The sequence below is a fragment of the Vicia villosa genome, linkage group LG7 (genome assembly GCF_029867415.1).
Source record: "Vicia villosa cultivar HV-30 ecotype Madison, WI linkage group LG7, Vvil1.0, whole genome shotgun sequence".
Classification (NCBI taxonomy): domain Eukaryota; kingdom Viridiplantae; phylum Streptophyta; class Magnoliopsida; order Fabales; family Fabaceae; genus Vicia; species Vicia villosa.
The window spans coordinates 32,881,410-32,888,336 of NC_081186.1; positions in this window are offsets into that span (position 1 = coordinate 32,881,410).

Sequence of the window (6,927 nt, forward strand, 5' to 3'; positions counted from 1 at the left end):
AGACTCACATTCGTTCCTACTGCCGTAAGATGGCTGCTCATGCTGAGAACGAGCCTCTGCTGATGCATTTCTTTCAGGATAGTCTCACTGGAGCCCCGTTGGAATGGTACATGAAACTTGAGAGGTCTAATGTCAGTACTTGGGGACAACTTGTCGACGCCTTCTTGAAACAATACCACTACAATACTGCTATGGCTCCCAGCCGTGCCCAGCTACAAAATATGTCACAGAAATCTGAAGAGTCTTTTAAAGAATACGCCCAGAGGTGGCGTGAACTTGCGTCCCGTGTCCAACCTCCTCTTTTGGACCGCGAGTTGATTGATCTGTTTATGGGGACTCTAAAAGGGCCGTATCTTCAGCACATGGTTAGTAATACTTCTCCTTCCTTTTCGGATGTGGTCATCATTGGTGAGAGGGTTGAGAACTGTGTCAAAGCTGGTACCATTCAAGGTGTTACTAATCCTAGCAACTCAAGTGGTAATGGTAAGAAGCCGTATTCTGGGTTTGTGAAGAAGAAGGAAGGTGAGACTAGCACTGCCTCTGTTGACCAAGGTCGAGCTCCTGCATATTCTGCTGTTCCACCTCCTTATTATCCGATGCCTTATGCTGTTCCAGGTCCGTATGTCCCTCAAGCATATGCTGCTGCTCTTCCACAACCATGGATGGCACCCCAACAGCCTTTCGTACCACAACAACAAGCTGCTGTTTCTCAGAATCGCCAACAGAATCCTAGGCCTCAAGGTCAAAGAGGTCCACAGAGGCAAAGATACCCTGACAGGCGTATAGATCCGGTTCCAATGTCGTATGCTCAGCTTCTTCCCCAATTACTTGCTGGTCAATTAGTGCAACTCCGCGAAATGGGTCCTCCACCTGACCCTCTTCCTCCTGGGTATGATGCGAATGCTCATTGTGAATTTCATTCTGGGGCTCCCGGCCACACAATTGAGAAATGCAGGGCATTCAAGTGGAAAGTCCAGGATCTTCTCGATGACAAGCTCATCTCGTTCACTCCTACTGGTCCTAATGTGCAGAATAATCCTATGCCTCCTCATGCCGGTGCGACCCATGCTATTGAGCTATGTGATGATCAGATCCTAGTGAGTGATGTTAATGAGGTAAGGATGCCGCTAGCAGTTGTCAGAGAATATCTTATGCAACAAAAGGTTTTGTGTGAACTACATGATTACTGTTTGCAATGTTCTTCTAACCCTGAGGAATGCACTAGGTTGAAAGAAGAAATTCAGAAACTAATGGATGAAGGTGTTCTTAGAGTGGAAAGGGTCGTTCCTGTCGAAGATGTGGCTACTCTAGAGATACCTTACCATCCTGCTGAGGTGTCAAAGAATCAGAGTACTCCTTTGATCGTTCGTGCTCCGAGTACTCCCTTGGTCATTCAAGCTCCGAGGACTCCATTGGTTATTCAGGTTCCAAATGTTCCTTCGACTCCTCCATCCTCGTCTCTTGTTCCTTCTCCTGTGAATGATTCCAAGGCTGTCCCTTGGAGCTATAATGCCGTGTATATTCGAGGGAAGAAATATGATTGCCCTCCAGTGGGTAATTCGAGCATCACCAATATTACTGGCACTAGTGGCATTACCCGTAGTGGTCGGATCTTTGCTGCCCCTCCTCCACTTCCTAAAGAGACCAATAAAGAGGCTAGTACACAAGCAAAAGGAAAGCAAGTTGCTGTTGATCCTCCTGTGACACGTAATGCACAAGATGCCGAGCAACTCTTGAAGATCATTAAGAAAAGTGATTACAAAGTGATTGACCAACTTGATCAGACCCAAGCCAAGATCTCCATCTTGTCTCTCTTGGTGCATTCTGAAGCTCATCGTGATGCTCTGATGAAAGTTCTGGCTTCCGCTCACGTTACTCAAGACATTACCGTCCCTCAGTTTGAAGGGGTTGTGACCAACATTGTTGCTGGCAATTGTCTGGGTTTTTCTGATGATGAGCTTCCACCTGAGGGTAGAGCACACAACAAAGCGTTGCATATCTCCGTCAAGTGTCTGGATGCTGTGTTGTCTCGAGTTCTGATTGATACCGGTTCTTCTCTTAATGTGATGCCCAAGGCTACTTTGTTTAAGCTGAGTATGGATGGGATTATGATGAGACCATGCACCATGAGTGTCAGAGCGTTTGATGGCTCCAGAAGGTCCGTAGAAGGGGAAATTGATCTGCCTGTTTTGATTGGCCCTCACATGTTCTATATTGCCTTCTATGTCATGGATATAAGTCCTTCATACACTTGCCTCTTGGGTCGTCCTTGGATTCATGCTGCTGGAGCTGTGACATCTACCCTCCATCAGTGTTTGAAATTTGTTGTGAATGACAAGATTGTTGTGATCACTGGTGAAGAGGATTTGATTGTCAATAATCTGGCATCATACCGTTATGTTGAAGTAGAGGGAGAGATACAAGAGACACCTTTTCAAGCCTTAGAGATTGTGTCAGTTGACAAACTCCCTGTGGTCGAGAATAAGAAGGAACTCGGAGCGCCCCTCTCGTCTTTAAATGATGCTAAGGCTTTCTTAGAAGCTGGTACTCCCCATAGTGCCTGGGGCAAGCTGATTGATGTTCATGAGAAGCGAGACAAGTATGGCCTTGGGTATCAACCATCTTCCTCTACTCAGCTCAGCATAATTCCTGGAAAGAAGGTGATTCCCCCCATTTCTCAAGTGTTCGTCAGTGCAAGCACCAGTTCTGGAAGCCAGGTTCTCGCCGTGGATGATGATGATGAAGAAGATCTCTCCAGATTCATTTGCCATGCTGCGCCTGGACAGGAGCTCAACAATTGGACTATCTTGGACGTCCCCAGAGTCACTTTTATGGAGATGTAATTTTCTTGTTTCGATAAGTCATATGCTTCGCCCTAAGCATTTTGACCGCTTGTATAAAGAAGGGCCCCCATGTTGTTTCAATTTGTTTAATATTGAATGAAAATCATATCTTCGCATGCAATTACTGTTCCATTCCTTTCATTTTTGTTTTTTACTTTAAAAACTTTTTCAAAAATGGCAAAGCTTTTCTTTTCCCTTTTTCTTTTTATGTGTTGCATTCTAAGGCATAAATCATCCATCGTGCAGATCTGGCTCGAATTCCATCAAAAATGATAATGTTACAGTTCCACGTCTTAATATCCTTGAGAGTCCAATTGACCAAGCTGATGAGGATAGTGGGGAAGATTGTGAAGTCCCCGAGGAATTGGCAAGACTTTTGAGACAAGAAGAGAAATCTATTCAGCCACATCAGGAAGCCATAGAAATCATCAACCTCGGTACAGAAGAAGCAAAGAGAGAAGTCAAGATAGGCGCCGCTTTGGAAAGTGATGTAAAAAGAAGGTTGATTGAGTTGCTTCGAGAGTATGTTGATATCTTCGCCTGGTCATATGAAGACATGCCTGGTTTAGACACGGATATAGTTATGCACAGGCTACCTCTCAAACCAGAATGTCCGCCGGTAAAACAAAAACCACGGAGAACTCGACCTGATATGGCTTTGAAAATCAAGGAAGAAGTTGAAAAACAGTTGAAGGCTGGTTTCTTATCTGTGTGTGAATATCCTCCTTGGATTGCAAACATAGTACCCGTTCCTAAGAAGGACGGAAAGGTACGCATGTGTGTCGACTACCGAGATTTGAATAGGGCAAGTCCGAAGGATGATTTCCCTCTGCCTCATATTGATGTGCTAGTCGACAACACTGCTCAGTATTCGGTATTCTCCTTCATGGACGGTTTTTCTGGCTATAATCAAATAAAAATGGCTCCCGAAGATATGACCAAGACTACTTTTACCACTCCGTGGGGTACGTATTGTTATAAGGTGATGCCTTTTGGTCTTAAGAATGCTGGTGCAACATATCAGCGAGCTATGGTGACCCTTTTCCATGATATGATCCATAAAGAGATTGAGGTGTACGTCGATGATATGATTGCAAAATCCCAAACTGAGGAGGAACACTTGGTATATCTTGAGAAACTGTTTGCTCGTTTGCGTAAATTCAAGTTGAGGCTTAATCCAAACAAGTGCACTTTCGGAGTGCGATCTGGGAAGTTACTTGGATTCATTGTGAGCCAACGAGGGATTGAGGTCGACCCTGATAAAGTAAGAGCAATACAGAATATGCCAGCACCAAAGAATGAAAAAGAGGTCCGAGGGTTCCTTGGGAGGTTGAATTACATAGCCAGGTTCATTTCTCATCTCACTGATACCTGCGAACCCATCTTCAAACTGCTGCGCAAGAATCAAGATATCCGTTGGGATAATCATTGTCAAGAAGCTTTTGAGAAGATTAAACAGTATCTCCAAGAGCCGCCAATTCTCATGCCTCCGGTTCCTGGGAGGCCGCTTCTTATGTACTTAACTGTGCTTGAAGGATCTATGGGGTGTGTGTTGGGCCAACATGACGAGTCTGGTCGAAAAGAGTGCGCCATTTATTACCTGAGCAAAAAGTTTACCGATTGTGAATCCCGCTACTCACTACTCGAGAAAACTTGCTGTGCTTTGGTATGGGCTGCTCGCCGACTGAGGCAGTATATGTTGACTCATACCACTCTATTGATCTCCAAAATGGACCCGATAAAGTACATCTTTGAAAAACCGGCTCTTACAGGAAGACTAGCCCGATGGCAAATGCTTTTATCAGAATACGACATCCAGTATGTCACACAGAAGGCCATCAAAGGGAGTGTCCTTGCAGATCATCTTGCTCATCAGCCATTAGAAGAGTATCAGTCGATGAAGTTTGACTTTCCTGATGAAGATATCATGAAACTGGATGATAATGAAGGACCCGAACCAGGGGAGCGATGGACTCTCACGTTCGATGGTGCATCAAATGCTATGGGCCATGGTATTGGGGCAGTTTTGACTTCTCCTAGTCAAACCCACATCCCTTTCACAGCTAGAATATGCTTTGATTGCACAAACAATGTCGCAGAATACGAAGCTTGCATAATGGGTCTCGAAGCGGCCATTGATATGAGGATCAAGATCCTTGAGGTTTATGGGGATTCTGCCCTGGTTATACATCAAGTAAGAGGTGATTGGGAAACACGACACCCCAATTTAGTTCCTTATAGGGACTATATCTTGGAGTTGTTGCCCGCTTTCGAGGAAATCACTTTCAATCACATCCCCCGAGAGGAAAATCAATTGGCAGATGCTTTGGCTACTTTGGCGGCTATGTTCAGAGTTAGCTCCCCTAGAGAAGTACCAGACATAACGATCCTCCGTTACAAGGAACCTGCCCATGTATTCCCTGCTCATTGTCTCACTACTGAAGATGTGTATGATGAAAAGCCATGGTATTACGACATCAAGAGGTATGTTGAGAAGCAAGAGTATCCCGAAGATGCTACGATTGGTGATAAGCGAACGCTTCGAAGGTTAGCATCCAAGTTCTTCTTGTCAGGAGACGTCCTGTACAAAAGAAACTATGATTCAGTTTTGCTCAGATGCGTGGATAGACACGAAGCAGAACTGATCATGCGGGAAATTCATGAAGGATCTTTTGGAACTCATTCCAGTGGACATTCTATGGCCAAAAAGATCTTGCGAGCAGGATATTATTGGATGACGATTGAAAGTGATTGTTATGTGTACGTGAAGAAATGTCACAAATGTCAAGTGTATGCTGACAGAATTCATGTTCCCCCGACTCCTCTGAATGTCCTGACATCACCTTGGCCCTTTGCTATGTGGGGCATAGATATGATTGGACGGATAGAGCCGCAAGCTTCAAATGGACACAGATTTATTCTTGTTGCCATCGACTACTTCACCAAATGGGTTGAAGCTGCTTCTTACAAGAACGTGACCAAGCAAGTCGTTACTCGCTTCATCAAGAAAGAGATCATATGCCGATATGGGATTCCAAACAAGATCATCACTGATAATGGGTCCAATCTTAATAACAGAATGATGGCAGAGTTGTGTGAAGAGTTCAAGATTGAACATCATAATTCATCACCCTATCGGCCAAAGATGAATGGCGCCGTCGAAGCTGCTAACAAGAATATAAAGAAGATTGTCCAGAAGATGGTTAGAACGTATAAAGATTGGCATGAGATGTTGCCATTTGCTTTGCATGGCTATAGAACTTCTGTTCGTACTTCAACTGGGGCAACTCCCTTCTCTCTTGTCTACGGCATGGAGGCTGTATTACCTGTCGAAGTGGAAATTCCTTCGTTGAGAGTCCTGATGGACGCCAAACTCGATGAAACAGAATGGGTTCAAACGAGGCTTGATCATCTCAATCTAATTGAGGAGAAACGCCTATCTGCTATCTGCCATGGCCAGTTGTACCAAAAGAGGATCAAGAAAGCGTATGACAAGAAGATTCGGCCTCGAGAATTCCACACAGGTGACCTAGTCGTAAGGAAGGTCTTGCCAATTCATACCGATCCAAGGGGCAAATGGACTCCCAACTATGAGGGACCATACATTGTGAAGAAAGCATTTTCAGGTGGGGCTTTAATCTTGACAAAGATGGATGGGGAAGACGTTCCGCTTCCAGTCAATTCAGACTCAGTCAAAAAATACTACGCATAAAAGACCCGCTAGGTCGACGTACCTAGGCAAAAATAAGGCCATCCCGGCAAACCAAAAAGGTTTGGGCAAAAATTAGGGATAAAACAAAAGAGAATAACCCGCTAAGTTGAAAACCCGAAAGGGCGACTTAGGCAAAAAGGGGTATCCCGCTGGATGGAAAACCCGAAAGGGCAATCCAGGCAAAAGTTAGGGATCAAAAGCGAGAGGCTGCAGTCTGAATATCCTTCACAAAGACCACTATATGCCTTTGGCAAAACGGACAGATCAATCCAACCGCTACCCTTCTGAAGCAAAGCATTGAGAGGATCAAGGATATGGGAACTGTAGCAATATCAGTTTTAGTGGAAATCCGAGCATTTCTCTTTGCCATTT